Consider the following 20,992-nt stretch of genomic DNA (forward strand, 5'->3'; position numbering starts at 1 on the left):
AGGAGCAAATCTGAGTCTTTACCTCCTTATTAGCTCTCCAGCCTCTTCCATGTCATTTCAATGAAAAACACTTAAAATCACTTAAAAAAAAAACACTTAAAATCACTCATTGAATATGGGCAGAATTCTTCAATACTAAACCCTTTTCTTTTTAACCTGGTCGAAGAACATCTATAATGTTACTTAGCTGGTTTGTTACGCAGGTTTTCTGGCCTTAGCTCAGACAAAGGCTAGGTAGTTCCTAGAATCTTAATATTTCATAATGTCTACTGGTAATTCTGATAACACACAAATTTGAAAACTACCACATTAGTTTTCCTTGAGCACTGAGTCCACCATTTCAACAATTTCCTTAAAAGATTTAATCCCCTAATGGCTGAAAGGCATGTTATGGAAATAATTTTCATAGTGAATGGGGAAGATGTTCTCATAGTTCTTTTTTCAGTCTTGATTTGCTATGCTGTTCACAATGAATTATGTACTAGAAAATCCAAATGGAAAACAAAAATCACTAACAACAAATTACCCGGTGTGTCCATTTAACTAGAAAAGATGAGCTCAAGAATCTTATTTTTACTTGTAATCATACATAAGAGCCCCTCACCACCCCCAAACCTCATGGTAAACTGTAGAACTGCTCCACAGCTACAAAACCATCTGGTTAGTCATATGAAGTAGGGTTTCCAAACACAATCATCCTGTTCCATTGTTCAATACAGAATCTATAGGCATGCTGCCTCAGGGCTGGGGGAGAGGATGGTTGGGACAGAAAAGGGACCATTATGACAATAATGGTTGGAAGGGATCGCTCCAAATAAGCGATGTGTGTTAAAATGGGCAAACAACCAAACATGATGGCCTGTCAGATTCTATATTGCAAACAATAATGTCCTAAAATACAGAGAGAAAATGAGAGAAGAGAGAGAGAGAGAGAGAGAGAGAGAGAGAGAGAGAGAGAGAGAGAGAGAGAGAGTCTGCCATAGAGGAAGGCTGGGGGTGGAATATAGGGGATACTGGTAATGGAAAACGTACACTGGTGGAGGAATGGGTGTTGGAACATTGTACAACTAAAACTCAATCATGGAAGCTTTGTAGCTGCATCTCATGTTGACACAGTGATTCAATTAAAAAATAAATTGTAAATAAAAGAAAATCTTTTTGAAAAAAGATCCATAGAGAAAAAAAAAAAGATCCATAGGCATAAAGAGATGTCACTACACCTCCCCACCTCCTAATGAAAAAGTCTTCTCTGGGTGCTTGGTAAAAAAGGATTGTTTAGAATTTAGCTAACTAGTTGTATGTGTTGTCCCTAAATTGAATATTCTTCAACACCCAGCACAAGGCTTTGTTAATGGTAAGTTGATTCATAAATATTTATCAGAGGAGTGAGTCAGGCTACTAATCATTCTTGTATGACTGTCAGAACTGGAGAAGATTTCTGAAAACCTTGATTCAAAGAATAAAGACCTTCCTTTGCCCGAGTTCTCTCCATTTCTCTCTCTCTTTCTCCCCCCCTTCCATATATATATATATGGAGAGTATACACACACACACACACACACACACACACACACACATATATATATCACTTGACAGGTTTGTTGCACATATACACAGGTTTGCTACTCTGTATATAAAGAGATATAGATACATATATTTATCTCTCTATATCTATCTCTCGATATATATATATATTTAATAATCCTTGGTTGAGAGTTTGTGGTCCCATCGAGATGAAAGTCTCCATGAATTTTCCTCCTTTTATAGATTCTGCAGTTAGAAAATTCCCCCCAGCCATTGTGCCGCTCATTTCTTATTTAACATTTATAACTGCCATATGTCTGAGAACAGAAAATAAAAAAACACACTTATCGAGTGAGTAAAAAGCGCGAAAAAAAGAAAGAAGGTGCTGAGAAGGTGGCAGTCATTGAAAGATGAACAGAAAGAAGAGGGGCAGCAGGAACATTCCAGTAGAAAGAAACAATCTCCTGAGCAAAAATACAGAAGTCTTAGAATCCACTGCGAGGGCAAAGTTTCTTGCTCATTGAGATGACGAACATTTCCCCCACAGAAGAAGTTTAACACATTATATAAATACCCTGATACACATATGCAGTGGCCATAATAATTAGTTTTCTCCCCTTTCATCTCCCTTGTTTCTGCCCACACATATTTCCTATTTCGAGCTTTGGTGTAACAAATGCATCTTTCAAATGGAAAGCCCACGCCTTGTTTGCACAAACACAGGTCTCTTTATCGCCACGTGCAGCGTCTCCCCCTCTCAGAACTGAACAATGAGGCATTTTCTTTTCTCTCTGGCCCTGGAGTGCCAGGAGAATTCATTTCATTTCCATGTACAGTGTAATCTACCCATCATCATGGATCACTCCCAGCAATGTCACTCACTCACCCTGCTCACTCGCCACTATGCTCATTGTGGATAATGCCCTTGATATACAGATGGGATTCCACTGCATGTGCGGCTGGGAAGGGGAATGTAAGAAATAGCAGCCAGTGCCACCCAAATTACCCTTTCTACCTAAAAGGCGCCAGGAAGTACAAGTTACCTGCCTCTTCCCCAGACTCTGGCATTTCTCTGGCATGGTGGGGAGATTGCCAAGTTCTGCCATGCCTGATGAGGCAACTTCCTGGAAAAGAAATAGAAAATAGTGGAAGGATTATTTGAGTGTGTGACCATCTCTCACTATTCATATTTTGCTTTAAAATCTTTTTAAAATCTTTCTTAAATGATTTTGCTTTAAAATCTTTCTTAAAAGATCTTGCTTTAAAATCTTTCTAAAATCTTTCTTAAAAGATTTGCTTTAAAGTCTTTCTAGGGCTGGAGCAATAGCACAGCAAGAAGGGTGTCTGCCTTGCATGCGGCCGACCTGGGTTTAATTCCCAGCATCCCATATGGTCCCCAAGCACTACCAGGAGTAATTCCTAAATGTAGAGCCAAGAGTAACTCTTGAGCATCACCGGGTTTGACCCAAAAAGCAAATAAAATAAAATAAAATAAAATAACTAAGTCTTTCGAAAATAGGGACCAGAAGATAGTGCAGCTATTAGGGTATGTGTGCAGCATTCATCCAACTCTGATTCATTTACCAGCACCACATGGTCATCCCAAGCATCACTGGGTGAGGCTCTGGAGGAAAGTAGCATTTCTGGTGTCCCAGGTATCCCCAGCAGCATCACATCGTCAGGCCCTTTCTTAACTGGATGGCCTCTTGCCTCCTTCTGAGTGTGAACAATGGAGGGCCCATTTGTGAGGCATTGGTCTTGTTTTAGAGAAGAACCCAGAATCATAGGAAATGCAGGCAAGCATATGGTGCTTACATACTCAGAGGGACATACAAAGGGCACCCACGCATTCATCTCTGATATAAGAATGACTTACAACCTTGCACCCTTGCTATTCAGACTATGACTCATGATCCAGTTTTGGACACACATCTGGCTGCTTGCCAGAATTGCAGTCTCAGGCTCTGACCTGACTGAATGTGAATCTTCATTTGAGCCAGAGCACTGAGACCCTGAGAAGCAGTGAACTGGATGGCAGGGATCAAGGAAGGCTTCTCGGAAGAGAAACATTTCCATCAACCGGAACGTTCTTTCATTTAGTAAGAAAATGAACTTTATGAGCTTTCTGTGGCCCAGGATAGAATTCCTAATGTTTCATTATGATTTTATATTATTAAAATTGATATTAAAATATTGATATTAAAACATTATCCTAATATTTTCACCACTTTCACTGGTGAAAAGTCAGGTGTGACAACTCAAAATTAAACTTGACTCAACATTACACCAAGAAAATTGTTTATTCTAGACTACTGCCTATCCAGGCCCCAGAGATGCATTCCTGTTATAATATCTACGATCTACTTGGAATCTCAGGGCAACCCCACACAGTATATTTCCTCAGGGCACAGAGAAAGAAGCAGAGGGGTCAGAGAAGTCAATATTTTTTTTTTCCCAAAACGACAGAGCTGACAAGAGGTGGAGCAAAGATGAAAATGCAAACTCAAACCCTAGACCCTGCTTTGTATTTTTTGATGTTGCCCCTTGTTGCCCAGTGGCTGGTCTCAGGCCTCCCTGCTTTGCTTTCTCCAGCAGTGAGATCTGTCCAGCTTGGACTCACATCCTCTCCCTTCTCTACTTTAGCAGTGCTTGCAGCCAGGCCTGTACCTATAGGCCAGGGCCTCAGAAGCCCATGGTTAAGGCCAGGAACAGACAGCTCTGACCACATGCTGCCCAGCCACTCCAGCTCCGCCTGCATATGGAATGTGACTCTGGGATCAGAAATAGATGTGCTCTTTATGCCTGACCTACACTGTAAGTCTTCCCATGGGTACAGGCTGGGTGTGGGAAGAGAGACCAGGTTCCCAGGACACCTTTGTTTCCTGGGAGCAGAAGCTGAGGTGCACCGGCTCAACTGTTTCTCTAATGATCACAAGGCATCTTTCAGCATCTTTCCAGTGGTGCAAACTCCAGGTGGCATTTCCAGTCAGCTCCCTTAGCCTCTTAAGTGGGCAGCTGGGATTACAGCCCTGCCCCATGATGTGCTGAGAGCCAGCACATCAGCTTGCAGGGGGAGACTTGATTTTAACCCACTCAACTCCCAAGCCTGACCGTGAAGGCATAGCCGATAGGTAGGCAGAAAGGAGAGCGCACTCCAAAATGCAAACGAGAGAGCTTACCATGTAGGCTTGCTGCCAGAAGTTCTACAAAGACCAGCAAATTCCAAAAATAAAGTCCGATCAGGATACACAGGGAAAATACCATGGGATCCGAACTTCTCCCTTGGGGACTTCTCCATTCAGAAGTCTCTGAGTTTCCACTTAGGGGATTCTGAACTCGGCCTCTTAAGTCAATTCCCTCTGGGGCTCAACTGGCCTTGGGCAGGCTGGAGGCCCAGGCCTCTGCTCCTGGGGTGCTACAGAGTAGAGTGGGCTCCTAATAAGGCAGGTGTCAGCAGGAGAGAGAATATCATTAGTTATTGTTTGTGAAGGAGGAAGGCCCCCAAGTTGGCTGGGAGGGAACGGTAGTAGTGGCAGCCTCGGGCTCTGTGCTCTGGATACATCTTCCTGTCTCAGAAGGCCAAAGGGGATTTGAGAAGCAAAGGCCTGAGGGACTCATTGAGAGCCAGGAGCTCTGGACAGCCAGCCAGCCCCTTCCTGAGGTTCAGGATCGCCTGACAGGTACAGTAATATTTAAGGAACCGAACCGGTGCCTGATGGGCGGCCCCTCTTTATAAGAACAGGAGCAGGCGGGCTTGGTGATTGCGGGCAAGTTACCCTGGGAGTGAAAACACCTCTCTCAGCTCAACAAATGCTTCTGAGATGAGAGGAGCCCCTTGGTGGCTTTGACGTTAAGTGGAGATTGTTCCCCTGAGAGAAATCAGCCTCCAATTTGCAGAACTCATGGGCCTAAGGAAGGAAAGTGTTCTAGCAGGGAGACGCTGGGGAGGTTTTTTTGTCACAGGAGGTAGAGTGGAGTCACTAGCAGAGAAAGTCCCTGGGGAGATGTCAGGGTGCGGGGTGGGCTGCCCAATTCCCAGCTCAGGCTAAGGCCTGAGAGGATGCTGGTGTGAAGCCAGAGGCTTCCCCAGAGGCAAGCTCAGGAAACTGGATAAAAAAAGGACAAGCATGGGATTTTGAATCAGGAAGTCTGTCAGGGAGCACTGACCCCACTCCCTGCCCCTTAGCAAATCAAACTTAAGAGGAATGGGGAACACCAAGTGAAGGGTGTTGTGAGGATCCTCCCAGAATGGAAGATGCATGCTGAAGGTAGACTAGATCAAACATGATTGCCACTGGATGCCTCTTTTGCAAGCCTCAGCAACCAAAAGGAGAGAGAGAACAAAAGGGAATGCCCTGCCACAGAGGCAGGGTGGGATGAAAGGGATGGGGGGTGGGAGGGATACTGGGATCATTGGGATTGGAAGAATGGGCACTGGTGGAGGGATGGGTACTTGATCATTGCATAACTGAAACCCAAGCACAAAAACTTGTAATGTCCACAACTGTACCTCATGGTGTTTCACTAATAAAAATTAAAAAAGAAAAAACTTAAGAAGAAAAAGCTAGGAGTTTTCCCTTGCTGGTCCACAGACATCAAGAGGTTGAAAACCACTGTTCTTCCTCACTGGCCATGACCTGAACAGCTTGTTTCAGTTTTGGGGGGTTCTTGGATGTGAAAAGGTTGAAAACCTGTCATCAATGTTTCTGACTTTTAATTTTTCTGAATGAACTATTATGTACATACAACAAAACTCTCAGGTTCTCAATTTGCCGCTCCTTTAATTTTGATATTTGGCAAATGTATGTTACCACCATCCCAGTTAAAATGAGATGGTTAACATTACCCCAGAATGTCTCCTACCCCCATCCTGTTCAGGTACCATCTGATTCCACCTGCTGCCTTGCAGGAACCATTCCTATCCTTATTCCTGCCATCATAAATCATCTGGCTTATTCTAAAACTTTTCCAAAGGCCATTCTACAGTGTGTATTATTTGATATCTAGAAACTTTGACCCAAAAGAATGCTTTTGTGAGTTGTCACTGCCATGGTGTGTTGGAGAAGTTGATCCCATTCAGTTGCTGAATTGTTTTTAACTGTGGAAAGGTATCACATGCTATTTGTCCATTTATCTCTAGATGGACATTGAGGTAGAGCTCAATTATGAAGAAAGTGATTATGGACATTCTTTGACAAATCTTTTGTGGAAATACACATTTGTTTCACTTGGATAAATATCTGAGAGTGGGATTTCTGAGTCATAGAGTAGCTATATTTTTAGCTTCAGATGAACAAATCTCTTAAATTGTTTCAATACAGTTGAACCATTTTACATTCCCATCAGCTATCTAAGAGTTCCAGGATATTAGATCTTCTTTCCAACCCTTGTTATCATTGGCCTTCTTAATGGTAGCCATTCTAATGCCTGCTTATAAACTATTATTTGTGGTGTTTTGTATTTGCATTGTCTTGATGACAAACAGACTAATTTTCTCCTAACTATTAAGCTAAGAGTATATTTTTATTGGCAAGTCATCTGACCAGTTTCTTGTTGGATTGTTTCATTGTTGAACTATAAAGTTCTTTGTATGCTTTATATAAAAACCCTTTGCAAATGTTTTCCCCAACTGTAAGTGTTTTGATGGTACTTTTTGCAAGAGCAGATTTTAGTATTACTGAAGTGTAATTTTTATATTTTTTGTTATTAGTGCAGTTTGAGTTCCAAGAAATTTTCCTCTACCTACCTTAGGGTATAGTCTTTTATATTTATTCTAGAAGTAGTATAGTTTTTATTTTCATGATCCACTTCTAATTTAGGAATAAATCCATCTCAAATGGGCTTTTATGAATGGTATTTCATCAAATTGAGGGTCCCCTATTTTTTCACATAGATGTTCAATTGATCCAACTGTGACTTTCTCTGCCCATTGAATTCCCTAGCACTGATAGATATAAGTTTATTTATGGATTCTCAATTCTGACCCAATTGGTTTGTTTATCTTTATAACGCAACCATATTTAATCTTCATTACTGAAGCTTTTCACTAAATCTTGAAACCAGGTGATTTCAGTCCTCTATAAAGAAAGTTTTGGCTAGTTTAGCCCTTGTGTATTTATATATAAATTTTACAATTTGCTTATCTATCAGTACATGTAGGCTGCTGGGATTTTAATTAGACTTTTAGAACAATTTGGGGAATAATAGTTTCCTGATAAAATTCGATTGTCTAATCCATTAAAATGGTGAATCTCATTTATGTAGATTTTTTATTTTTTTTCCCGCAGTAGCATTTTTTGGGCTGGAGTGATAGCACAGTGGTAGGGCATTTGTCTTGCACATGGCCAGCCGGGCTGACCCGAGTTCTATTTCTCCACCCCTCTCGGAGAGTCAGGCAAGCTACCCTGCCAAACACAGTAACAACAAAGTCTCACAATGGAGATGTTACTGGGCCCGCTCCAGCAAATCGATGAACAATGGGAGGACAGTGCTACAGTGCAGCATTTTTTTTTTGTTTTCCATATAGAGGTTATCTACATTTGTAAAAAATAAATACCCACAAATGTATTGTTATTGATTATTAATATAAATGGTGCGGCATTTATTTTTTCAATTTTTCCCATCACTTAATCACTTAATCACTTAACGTCCAATTGGTCATCGATTTGCTCGAGCGGGCGCCAGTAACGTCTCCATTTGTCCCTGTCGCATGCTAGTGTAGCCCAATGGCATCTGTTCGCTCTGGGAACATGAAGAGCCTCAAACCGATCATTCATGATCTTGATGAAGAAGTCAGACCATCTGGCAGGAGGGCGGCCACGCGGTCTTTTGATATCCCATGGAATCCAGTCGGTAACAGCTCTAGTCCAGCGGTCGTCTTTAAATCCCATTACGTGACCAGCCCATCTGATTTTTGACACCTTGGCAAATGAGACAGTGTCCCTGATTCTTGATCGTTGAAGGAGGTCAGAACTGCGGATTCATTCTCTCATTTGAGTGAAACGTGATATTCCAAGCATAGCTCTTTCAATTCCTCTTTGGGAGACCAGAATAGCCTTCTCATCCTGTTTGCGTAGGGCCCAGGTCTCTGAGGCATATATTAATGCAGGAAGAACAGTGGAATCAAAGAGATGTGCCCAGAGCTGGAGGTTCTTCGTCCTCTTAGCTATTTCTTTGACGTTCTTGAAGGCATTCCAAGCCACTCTCTTCCTCCTGCGCAGATCGGGTGCTAGGTCATTTGTCATGTTGACTTCTCGACCTAGGTACACATAGCTGTTGCATTCGGAGATGGTCGTTCCGTTGAGAGCGAATGGGGCATCAGGAACGAGGCTGTTTCTCATAAACATTGTCTTCGTAAGATTCAGCTGTAGTCCTACCTTTCCACACTCACGGTCAAAGTCGGCCATCATTTGTGCCGCTTGGCTGATGTTTGGTGTTATTAAAACAATGTCATCAGCAAAGCGGAGGTGGTGTAGTTGCCGACCATCTATCTTCACTCCCATTCCTTCCCATTCCAGTCGTCGCATGATGTTCTCGAGGGTGGCACTGAAGAGTTTTGGTGAAATGGTATCACCCTGCCGTACCCCTCTCTTGACATCAACGATCACTTCTTTGTAGAATGGTGAGATCCTGGTAGTGAATCCGCAATACAGCTCACGGAGAATCCTGATGTATTGGGCTTGAATGCCCTGATTGGCTAGGGCTTCAATGACCGCTTCCGTCTCAACAGAATCAAAGGCCTTCTTTAAATCAATGAACGTTAAACAGAGCGGCATCTTGAACTCCCGAGAAACCTCAATGAGCTTGGTTATTGTGTGGATATGGTCAATGGTGCTGAATCCTTTGCAGAATCTGGCTTGCTCGCATGGTTGTCCTTCATCTAGTGTTCTGCCAATCCTATTTAGGATGACTCGAGTGAACAACTTGTAGATGACAGACAGTAGGCAGATTGGGCGATAGTTGCCAATGTCATGGATGTCTCCCTTCTTGAACAGTAGTATGGTCCTGCTGGTTTTCTATTGGGACGGAAACTTGCATTCAGACAGGTAGCATGTGAAGAGCCAAGCCAGTGTATTGATGAGTACTGATGGCAGGTTCTTCAGGTGTTCAGGTCTTACCTTGTCTGGGCCAGGTGCTGTCCGTTTCTTTACCGACAAAATGGCGTGTCAGATTTTGGAAGGGAGAACATTGGGAACGACATATCCATCCTGTGGAATTTGGTATGCCGGCAAGTGGGCATGGCTATCGAAGAGATTTGAGTAGAAGTCATGGATAATCTTCTCCATTGCCGTTCTGCACGATGTGATGGATCCATCAGGACGTCAGAGGGCAGTCATCTTGGTCTTGTAGTTGGCAAAGGACAGGCGGGCGTTACGAATACTTTTCCCGGCTTCTGCCACATCTACCAGCACTTCTGCTCTTCTCTCTTTGAGGTCTTCCTCAAAGAGGAAAGTCTTCCAGTAACTACAACTGGTCTCATTCCCATCACTATATTAGTTATAAGTTGCTATAAACAAATACTCAACAATAGTGCCTTAAAACTAAGTTGCCATTCATTATTACTCATAGATCCCATGTTTCAGAAATTTGGAGCTAATATAATGGAAACTTTCAGCCAAGGGTCTCTTTGGAGTTTGTAATAAAATGCAGAAGAGAACTAAAGTCAAATAAAGTCCTCATCAGCACTACATGATCCGATTAAAAATTTATTTACTCACTTGCTTGGTAATTTACATTCCTATTGGTTAAGCCGACTGCTCTTAGAGCTGGTTGGGAAACCAGATTCCTCTACAATCAGTGATCCAGGAAATCTAGTCAGAAGCTACAATACCTTTGATGACCTAGTTTCAGAAAGTGGACATTGTTACTTGCCTTATTCTATTAGCTACTTAAGACAACCCTGATCTTATGTCTGTGGAGATTACCCAGAGAAGCAATAGTGGAAAATAAGCATCTCTAAGGACCATTTTAAGAACTCACTGTTAATTTAGTCTATAAACGTTGTCTATTTGGGGGTGTTAATTAGTATGCAATAACATTGGTAACTTTAATTTTAGTAGAATTTTTAAGATACACTGGGATTTTCTATGTAGATAATCATATAAATATAAATGTATTATTTGTTCCTAGTTTTATGCCTTCTATTTCTTTTTCTTGCTTTAGTGCACTGGCAAAAGCAACAAGAAAACAAAAAACAATTATAAAAACCTGTGAAGTACGTTTTTGAGTAGAACTTGTAATACTAAATGTCCTTATCGAGACAAAACAAAAAAAACTCAGAATTTCACACAAAGGTGAATTATTGACCAGATTTTGGTGTTTGTACTTTATTATCTTGAAAAGTAATCCAGTTATAGATTATCTGAAGAAGATGGAGCAGCTAATAGGGTCTTTCTCTTGTATTTAGCTAACCCAGATTCAATCCCTAGTACCCTATAGGGTCCAGAAGTGATCCTTGAGTGCAAGCAAAGAGCTAAAATAGCTGAGTGTGGGCCCCAAAACAACACAGAAAAAACCTCACCGAACATCAAACCTAGATGCTCAAGAGAGTGTTTTATTTCCATGAATAGTCACTAGTATTGAATTTTGCCAAGTGCTTTATGTATTTTTGTATGTGTGTCTATTCAGATAATCATATAATTTCCCCCCTTTTTTGGTTAATGTTATAGATTATGCTGATTTAGCATGCCCAAGTTAACCAATATTTTATTCCTGGAATAAATCCCAATGATGCATTTCCCCTTCATGTACTTTTGGATTAATATTTATGAAACATTTGAAGTATATTTGCATTTATAATCATAAAGAATATTGGACTGTAATTTTTCAATAATATTCTTGCCAGGTTATGGTAACAGAGTTATGATGACCTCACACAGAACATCAAAAGTGTTTTCTAGGGTTCTGTTTTCTGAAAAGTTGTTTGAGAGTGAAGGTTTTCAATTTTTATAAACTTTACAGGAGAAAATATAAGCTTTGGAGATTTCGTGGCATGTTTTTTCTCTAATTTTGCTTCTTTATTGTAGTAGGAGCTTTTGTTTGCTTTCTGGAGCCACGGCCAACAGTTCTCAGGGTCTACTCCCAGCTCTGTGCTCAGGAGTTGTTCCTTGTGGTGCTCAGGAGACCATATGCCGTTTAAGAGGTGAATGTAGACCTCCCAAATGCAAGGCATATATTCAGTCACTCAGGTTTCTTTTTGGTTCCATAATTTTTATCTTTGAAAGTAACTTTGAAAAACTCAAAAGGTAGTATAGAAGTGGAATACTGCCTTGCTTACTGCCAACAACAGTTCAGATCCCATGCATAATATATAGTTTCCTGAGCACTGCTAGTGGTTACTCCTGAGCATAGAGTCAAGAATAGCCCCTGAACTCTGACAGATATGGCCTGCCACCCCCCCCAATGAAATGATGTAAAATAAATAAAAGGTGTGTTACTCTTCATGATTTTCTTGTGTTTATTTTGGTATTCTGTCATTTCCAATTAATCATTTATAACAATGCTGTTGATTTTGTAATGGATTAGTATTTATTTCTTTATCATTCTGATATGGGCATAGAACTGTTAGTTTTGTAGTGTTTGGTGATTATATACTTGTACCATTGAAGGAGTTCTTTGACAGGAATGATTGCTCCCCTTGTGAAATGACTTCTTTCAAGGCTACCTCTTGTCTGCCACCTGGAAATTTGAATTTCAGGAGGGTCCTCATTATTCTCTTCAAGAAGACTGACTGCAGCAAAACTGTACAGTGATATGGTTTAAGCTCAGCAGCTTCCCTCTGGGGAGTCTGATTTTTTTTTGTAAGTGCTAGACATAGGCTAGATACATGACCACTGTGCAAGTTTAAGTGTACAAGTGTTATTTTGGTGCATTTAGAAATTACAGAATGATTACCACCTTAGTATTATTTACCTCCTATTGTCTTACATTCGCCTTTTAGTAAGAACACGTGAGATTTATTCTCTTAGCCATAATAAATTATACAATATAGCAGTATTATGCTCAGTACTTTGTAATATAGTTGTTAATATCACTGGCGGTTTGTACCCTCTGATCAGTATCTCCCCGTAAGTCTTTGTGTTATGTACATAGTTTTATGCCATGCCATATAGTTTTGATTATTATTACTTTGTAGTATAGTTTGAAACCAGGAAATATGATGTTTTGGTGTTATTCTTTTTAATCACCATTCAGTACTGAGAATATTTTGTGACTTCAAAAGGATGTTAAAATATTTCTTACTGTTCCTGAGAAAATAATATTGGAATTTGGTGAGTTATGTTCTGAATCTATAAATAGTTTTGGGTAATATGGGCATTTTATAATATTCTTCTTATCATACACGAATTATATATTTCTATTTGTTTCTGTCCTCTTCAAATTGCTTAATCAAAATTTTATAATTTTCAATGTATAAATATTTACTTACCTTGGTTATGTTTTTCCTCGAGTATTTATTGGACTTTTTCTGCTATTGTGTAAGATCTTTATTTTCTTTTCCAGATATTTTTAGTGTATAGAAAGGCAAATGGCATCTATCTATTGGTTTTATGTATTGAAAATCTTGATAGTTTCTTCTGGGACTTAAAATTTATCCTCCCATTTCTACCCTGACAATTAAAGTCTTTGCTGAGTAATCCATTTTATTAGAGTTCCCTTAAATGAGGATATTTTTCTCTTACTGACTTTAAATGTCTCTTTTCTTCTTTGTTATTAGACAATTGGGGGGGGGGTTGGTAAAAAAATTGAAATTTTGAGGTGCCTATTAGCTTCATTAACTTAGAGGTCTCAAACTCCTGGAATTTTCAGCCATTGATTTCTTAAATAAGCAAACACACTTATTATCTTAAATAAGTCTTCTCCTGGGGTCCAAAACTGATAAGAATTTTTTCATTCATTTTTATTTTGGCTCTCTAATCATATTATCTACATTGATCTATATTCTAGCTCATTTATTCTAGCTCACATATTCTCTCTTATAAACCTACTCATATCTGCTATTGCTGCTCTCAATTCTTCAATTAATCATTGTTTTGTTTAGCTAACTATGGGGTCATTGCCAACTGTGGTAGGCTATGAGTCATTGTGCTCTTCTATGGCTTCATACTCTACCCTTTGGTAATCATACTGCAGCAGAGACCAGCGACAAGTTTGGGCTGGAGAGCATTCAGGGCAACAACTGGATGGAATAATTCCAGGAGAGTACAGTGGTTCCTGATATTGACAGAAGGCAGGACTGCATCTGGCACTTCAGACATTTGGGCCTCGATGTTGGTGTGTTGTAAATTGTCTCGACTCTTTCCCTCTGAACTTGTGAACTATATTGAAGGTCAATGGCAGGTGGGGCTGGGGTCATGGTACAGCAAAACTGGAGGGTTTATCTCTAGGTGGCATGATGTTGCTGACTTAATCCACACCAACTTAATCCATAGCAGCTGATGGATCCCTGGTTGTCACTGTGTGCAAACTTGGCAGCAGACACTCCTTGCTGTGGATCCCTGTTACAGTAAAGGCGAATGACAAGTGTCAGATGGTAGCGTATGTGCACATCTATAAAGGTCAGTCCCAAGCACAGGCATATGGGTAGTATCAGCTGAGGCTACTTATGTACATATTTATGAACCAGAATTGGCACTTTGAGAAACTCACTACATCCAGTGGGGGCAGCTGACTGATACCTAACACTTGTGCTGCCACAAGGACCTTGTGGTATGAGGGCTGGGGGATGGTAGCTGAGGGGGTAAAATGAGAAGACCCAGGGAGTGGCTGAAGTCCTTAAGGCATTAGGAAAGTTAAATCCCTGTGGGAGGCTGCTGAGATCCATATACAGGCCAGTGACTTCATCACTGAAGAGAGTTGAGTTTGTCTAGAGGGTAGGTTTCTGTGAGCCAAGACCAGCCCTGCTGTATGTTTGGCAATAATGGCCTTTGCTTTGCTTCCTTACTTGTTACAGTTTCTTTTGCTGATGCAGTTTCTTTTGCTGGGGTGAAATCAAAACTGGAGCTCTCTACAGTGCGGGGAGAGCTAGAAAAGTCTACTTGCTTTTCCTTAACCTGCTTTTCCTGTCCTAGAAAGGTGAAATCTTCCTAGCTGGATAAATGTTGATAACTGTGGATAAATGTTGAATCAGTGATATTTGTTGAGTGTTCAGGGGTAATGGAATATTTTACATGACCATTCCCCCATGGTTACTTTGGTTATTAATGTTTTGTTTTTGTGTGTGCGTTTTTTGTTTGTTTGTTTGTTTTGTTTGTTTGTTTTTGGGTACGGGAACCACACTCTGCAATGCTCAGGGCTTATTCCTGACTCTGTGCTCAGGGATCACTCCTGTCAGGGCCCTGGGCTCCATATAGGGTGTCAGGGAATAAATTCTGGCCAGCCACATGCAAAACTACTGTACTATCTCTCCAGCCCTTACATGGATTATTTCTAAGTGATTGCCTGGTAATTCCAATTTATGACCATTTGGGAGTCTGCTATAATCAACCGGTTTCCCCAAGACTTAGGATCATGTTTTCCTAGTTTTGGGTTTTAGTACCTATTTTTTCATACCTCAAGTAATTTTTTTAAATTATGTGCCAGCATTATTGGTAGGTTGCTTTAGAGTTCCTGTATTTTGTTCACACATTTGGAAAGTGTTTTCTCTAGCAGTTGGCTATATTATTTTCAGGTCACCAGGATGCTGCAGCATCTGGGTTTGGGACTTTTTCTGTTTTTCAGGTGATATTAAATTTGTTTCCCCTTGGTCCCAGGGAAAGTCTTCTGGTTTTTAGAAAGTTTGTACTTTGTACCACATATCAAGCACAGGAATAACTGAAAAGAAAGTGGACCTTTAATAAAACAACTTAAGGTAGGAAGAATGTCTACCCAAAAGCTGCTAAGGAAGTAAGGATATCATTTTATACCAAGCAGAGATACTGTGGTGTAAGGGCTTATGCATATTGTAGTTGTTCTTCAAAAAACTCATAAATCTTTATGAGAGAACACTGATGTGCAGTTGAGGAACACACAATGAACATATATTACATGTACAGAAAATGTGCGAGAAATGCCACCAGGCTGACAGTGCTCAGGACTTATTCCTGACCCTGTGCTCAGAAGAATCCCCTGGTTATGGTGGGAAACTTATGCAATGCCAGGGATCTTACCAGGTCAGACCTTGTGCAAGATAAGTGCCTTAACCCCTGAAGTATTTCTCTGACCCCCAAGCTATGTTTTTCAATATGGTAATAATAAGAAATGTGTGTACAAGTTAAAAAGAATTCCACTATCTGGTACTGATTCCACTGTTCTCCCTGCATTAACATATGCCTCAGAGTCCTGGGCCCTATGTAAACAGGATGAGAATGCTATTCGGGTCTCCCAAAGAGGAATTGAAAGAGCTATACTTGGAATATCACATTTCACTCAAATGAGAGAAAGAATCTGGAGTTCTGACATCCATCGACAATCAAGAATCAGGGACGCTGTCTCGTTTGCCAACGTGTCAAAAATCAGATGAACTGGTCACGTAATGAGATTTAAAGACGACCGCTGGACTAGAGCTGTTACCAACTGGATCCCACAGGATGTCAAAAGACCGTGTGGCCGCCCACCTACCAGATGGTCAGACTTCTTCATCAAGATCATGATCGATCGGTTTGAGGCTCTTCATGTTCCCAGAGCGAACAGATGCCATTGGGCTACACTGGCACGTGACAGGGACGAATGGAGACGTTACTGGCGCCTGCTCAAGCAAATCGATGACTAACGGGAAGTTAAGTGATTAAGTGGTACTGAGGCAAAACAATACAACACAGTGGCTTCCCTGAGAGAGATATCACACTCTCCAAGTTATAAGCCTCAAACCGTCTATTTTAACTTTTACCCTAAAAAATCTTTTTCCTAACTACCTGGTCTTAAGTTTTAGTATGTGGGGGGAGCAAGGAAAAGGGGCAAAGATTCAAAACACTTTCACACTTGTAAGACTTCTGTAGATTTCCAATGAGAACCCAACTTATTTACCACTCAGCCTCTCTCACTCACCTCCAGACCCTTCTTCATTTGGTAGGCAGACGTGTAAGCCTCTTCTTGCTTCTTCCATCATTGAAGTTATCATTCCTGGCTCCAATGAGATAATACAGCAAGCAAGGCACTTATTTGACTTGCACATGGCAGACCCGACTTCCATCCCCAGCATCCCATATGTTCCACTGCACACTCATTGGCAGGAGTGATCCATGAGCTCAAAGCCAGGAGTAATCTAAGCATCACCAAGTATAGACCCCAAACAACAGCAAAACATTATCATTACCTCTAGACTCCCCTAGAATCATGTTTAAAAAGGCATAGTTCAGGCTAACATCGAGGAGAGGAATTTGTAAGTAAGTGCTGGATTGTCCTGCAGATGAATCTATTATATCTAAGATTTTTCTTCCTCAATATTTCAGGATCTTTGCCAGCCCAAAAGCTCTAGTGCCTGATAACTCAAATCCCCAAGATTGTGGCTGCCACCTTATATCTGTATTAGAATATTCATTCATTCATTCATCATCCTGTTATTCGTCGATTGCCTCGAGCAGGCCCCAGTAACGTCTCTTTCATCCTAGCCCTGAGATTATATTCAAGGCTCTTTAGGAGAATGAGACCCATCATTGTTACTGGTATTTGGCATATTTGGTGCTCCACGGGGAGTTTGCCAGACTCTGCCCTGTGGGCAGGCTATATTCGATAGCCTGCAAGTTTGTCCAGAGTAGGAATGAAATAATAAAATATCATAAAAAGATGTCCTGATAAGATGTCCGGTTTCGGGAGCTGGATTTTATAGTCTCTGAGTCTTGGCCATTGATGGGATTACACGGCGCCAGGGGGCCAGGTGGTGGGTGTGACCCCCGCCTACTGGAATTTGGAGGATCTGGGTGGAGGATGCTCGACTCCAATTCGAGTAGGCTTGGAGATCTCGGCCCTGGAACCCGCGTGGCTTTGTCCCTCTGCCAGTACCTTCATGTGTGCGGAGAGTGGTCTCGGCATGGTGGTGGCTGGTCCTGGAGGTCTTTGGCTGCCGGAGCCCTGGTCGGGGCGGGGAGGAAAGCTCAACCTGCTCCCCTCCAAGGGACCCCAGAGAGGAACAGCCAGGCGCAGGGGCAGGAGACTGACTGCACTGGTCTCGTCCGGGAGCTGGATTTTATAGTCTCTGAGTCTTGGCCGTTGATGGGATTACACGGCGCCAGGGGGCCAGGTGGTGGGTGTGACCCCCGCCTACTGGAATTTGGAGGATCTGGGTGGAGGATGCTCGACTCCAATTCGAGTAGGCTTGGAGATCTCGTCCCCGGAACCCGCGTGGCTTTGTCCCTCTGCCAGTACCTTCATGTGTGCGGAGAGTGGTCTCAGCATGGTGGTGGCTGGTCCTGGCGGTCTTCGGCTGCCGGAGCCCTGGTCGGGGCGGGGAGGAAAGCTCAACCCGCTCCGCTCCAAGGGACCCCAGAGAGGAACAGCCAGGCGCAGGGGCAGGAGACTGACTACACTGGTCTCGTCCGGGAGCTGGATTTTATAGTCTCTGAGTCTAAATACTAAAATTGGAACGATACAGAGAAGATTAGCATGGCCCCTGTGCAAGGATGACACGCAAATTCGTGAAGCGTTCCATATTTTTCTTCGGCAGCACATTAGAATATCCCCAATTAAAAAAAATAATGTGCGTTTCCTGTTGTCAAGGATCAGATCCAAATTCAAGACTGGTTTTGTTTTGCTTCTCTGTGATTCTATTGGCTTGTTTGTTCATTTGCCCTTTGATTCTTCTGGAATGATTGATTCAGTGCAAACTATGGTAGCGCCTAAACTGGGATACCTTGAGAAATCTTTATTCATTTGGTTACCAAGTATTCACTGAGCTTCTCTTGCACTGTATTGCACTGTATTAGCCGCTGGAGATGAATTGTGAATAAAAGAATAAAGGAAAGGTGATGGGAGATAGCTCAGAGAGCTGGAGTACACGTTTAGAATGGAGGAGTTTCTGCATTTGAGCAGCACTGCATCTTGGGGTTCAAACACTGGACAGTCAGGCCCACACCACTGAGGTAAATATTACCAGCAGTGACCCAATGGACCCTATTTCTAGCCAGGAAGACCACAAAATATAAATAAATAAATAATAACGGGAAGGACGGGGGTTGAAGAGTATAACTCATCTTTGTGGAACGTACAATCTTACAAGAGAGATTGATAAGGAAATCATACAAGTAACTCTACAAAAGAGCATGCATCTTTGAGAACATATGATGCAGTCATCTGAACTGATCAAGAAGCAGTAAGATGTTCCAGGAAGCTATACTGGAGCTGCATCTTACTCTACTGCCACTGGAAAGTGTTTATGTGATCATAGAAGCTGAGTCCCCTTTGCTGAGGTCATAGTCACTGACTGGAAACCAGGTGATCAATAACCATGCATGACTGTATCCATCCCAGCAGAGGTGTTCAGTGAGAGGCATTGAACCTTATATGTGAGAATGAATCCTGGATTGCATCTGGCTCTGAGAGTCTCCAGTCTGTAGAGTTGTGATTAGATAGCAAGGAGGCACAGGCAGATATATCACTCCCACTCCGGTGCAGGTATCTGGCTACTTCCGCCACTTTGATTAGTGGTGAATAGATATAAATGACATAGATGGGCTAGGATCTAAGAATCCCTTTTTCTGCTGAATTATAAAAGAACCAGAAAAAGAAAAAAGTCCTTCATGGATTAGAAATTCTGTGGGAAACAACACAACTGTGAGACAGCAGATTTCTGCTCCTTCACTGGGGCTGCTAAAAATTCAGGGGTAGAATATGGAGACAAAATATGAAATTTGGGGAGTGGGAGGCAAGCATTTGCTCCCCAAAACCATGCATAAGAGGGGAGAGAACCCCTGTTTCTCTCTTGTCATTGCCTCTTCTTCATGTTTTTTTATGAAGATTTATTCTGAGTGCTGTCAGCCTTATGATAATGTTTTCTCAACTTGTTTTATAATTATGAAATAATTATAAGTGGATGACGCAAATACTTTATCCCTCTCTTTCTTTTGTGCAGTAGACATTTCACCTGAAATTCCCATCCTTATGAAACAGTCCTTGAAATAATTTGCCTTTCGTAAATCCTCTCAGTCTTGTAGGAACATGAAAAAAATTATTCTTGAAAGTATTCATTCTTTTAACTATCAATTAATTATATTTTAGTTAACAAAGGTTGTTATTCTATAAAAACTTTTCAAGAAAAAGATCAGGAGAGTAGGAGGAAAGATATTAAAATATGCATAGCCTGTTACTAAAGCTTCCCTGCTAACATCCAAGGTTAAGCCCTTAGTGCCTGTCAACAGAAGGGGGAGTGGATGGGAGATAGCTCAAAGAAGCATCTAGATAGGAAACAGGAGTAGCTGACTATGGTCCTCAGAGTCACTGAACAGATAAGGCAATAAATGAGATCTTTTGAGCCATTTTATGTGGTGGAATTGTATAAAATATTAGACATAGATATAAAAATGGAACTTATTCTTAAATGAAAATCATTTATTCAGACTCACACAAAATTGCCTCTAACTGCAGTGCATGCAGTGCACCAGAAGGTGAAAGGATACATGAGGAGAGGCTGTAGGAAGGATAATGATATCATCCTGATAGCATTACTGGGAGGAAGATGGAGTAAGGAGAAGAAAGACTCAGGAGATATTTGGAAAGAACCAATGAGCAAGTTTGGTGATTGGAAATACATTTTTATTCAGGCTTTCCATTCTCATGTGTATATTTCTCATATTATTGATATCTTCAATATACAGATATTATACTATGATTATTTTTAGCACTGGGATTTATTTTTGGAATCTGTTTTAAAATGCTGTGTGATATTCACGAGGTTTATGCATACTGATCGAATCCTGCGCTCACTGTACAATGCTGAAATGTTTCCCCAGCAGAGTAAATCCCATGACCATAAGCATCACTGTGTTCTTCCATGATGACAAATAGAATGTTCTATTAGTCCATGGGTAGTGGTTCTGGGGGTAACTTATGGAGGAAAATAGACATTCATATATCGACAATATGAGTCTATTGCAGTAAAAACAGATGTTGTCTCATGTTACAAAGTTCTCAGTGTAATTACTTGATAAAGACTATTTCCCTAAAGAAATGATAAAGTATTACAAGAGGCATATCAATGCAATGGCCATACAATTATTCATATGGACTCTTGTATTTTAGGCTAATGAATCCATTTGATAGGATTTATCCTAAGGAGTCAGATATATAGGAAGTTCTTCATGTCCAAAGATACTGATCATAGATTCTGATAAGAGTCTTTTTGCTATTATAACCATTCACAGAAGATTTTTTCCTGCCTAGAAATTTTGAGATCTTTGAAAATTTTCATCCCAGGAGATCAATGACTTTTTCCAGGGAGACACAATTTTGGTCATTCTCCATGACCAACTGCCCATTTTAAGTTTGTTACATCACTAAA

At 41.2% G+C, this 20,992-nt stretch overlaps 1 non-coding gene across 1 annotated transcript; it reads left to right on the forward strand.

Annotated features, from left to right (window-relative positions):
* Nucleotides 1–18,044: 18,044 nt before the first annotated feature.
* Nucleotides 18,045–18,154, forward strand: LOC130044640 (U6 spliceosomal RNA). The gene has a single exon (XR_008795475.1). It is a non-coding gene; the product is annotated as a U6 spliceosomal RNA (small nuclear RNA).
* The last annotated feature ends 2,838 nt before the right edge of the window (nt 18,155–20,992 follow it).

Source organism: Sorex fumeus, unplaced genomic scaffold (genome assembly GCF_029834395.1).
Source record: "Sorex fumeus unplaced genomic scaffold, SorFum_2.1 ptg000122l, whole genome shotgun sequence".
Lineage (NCBI taxonomy): Eukaryota > Metazoa > Chordata > Mammalia > Eulipotyphla > Soricidae > Sorex > Sorex fumeus.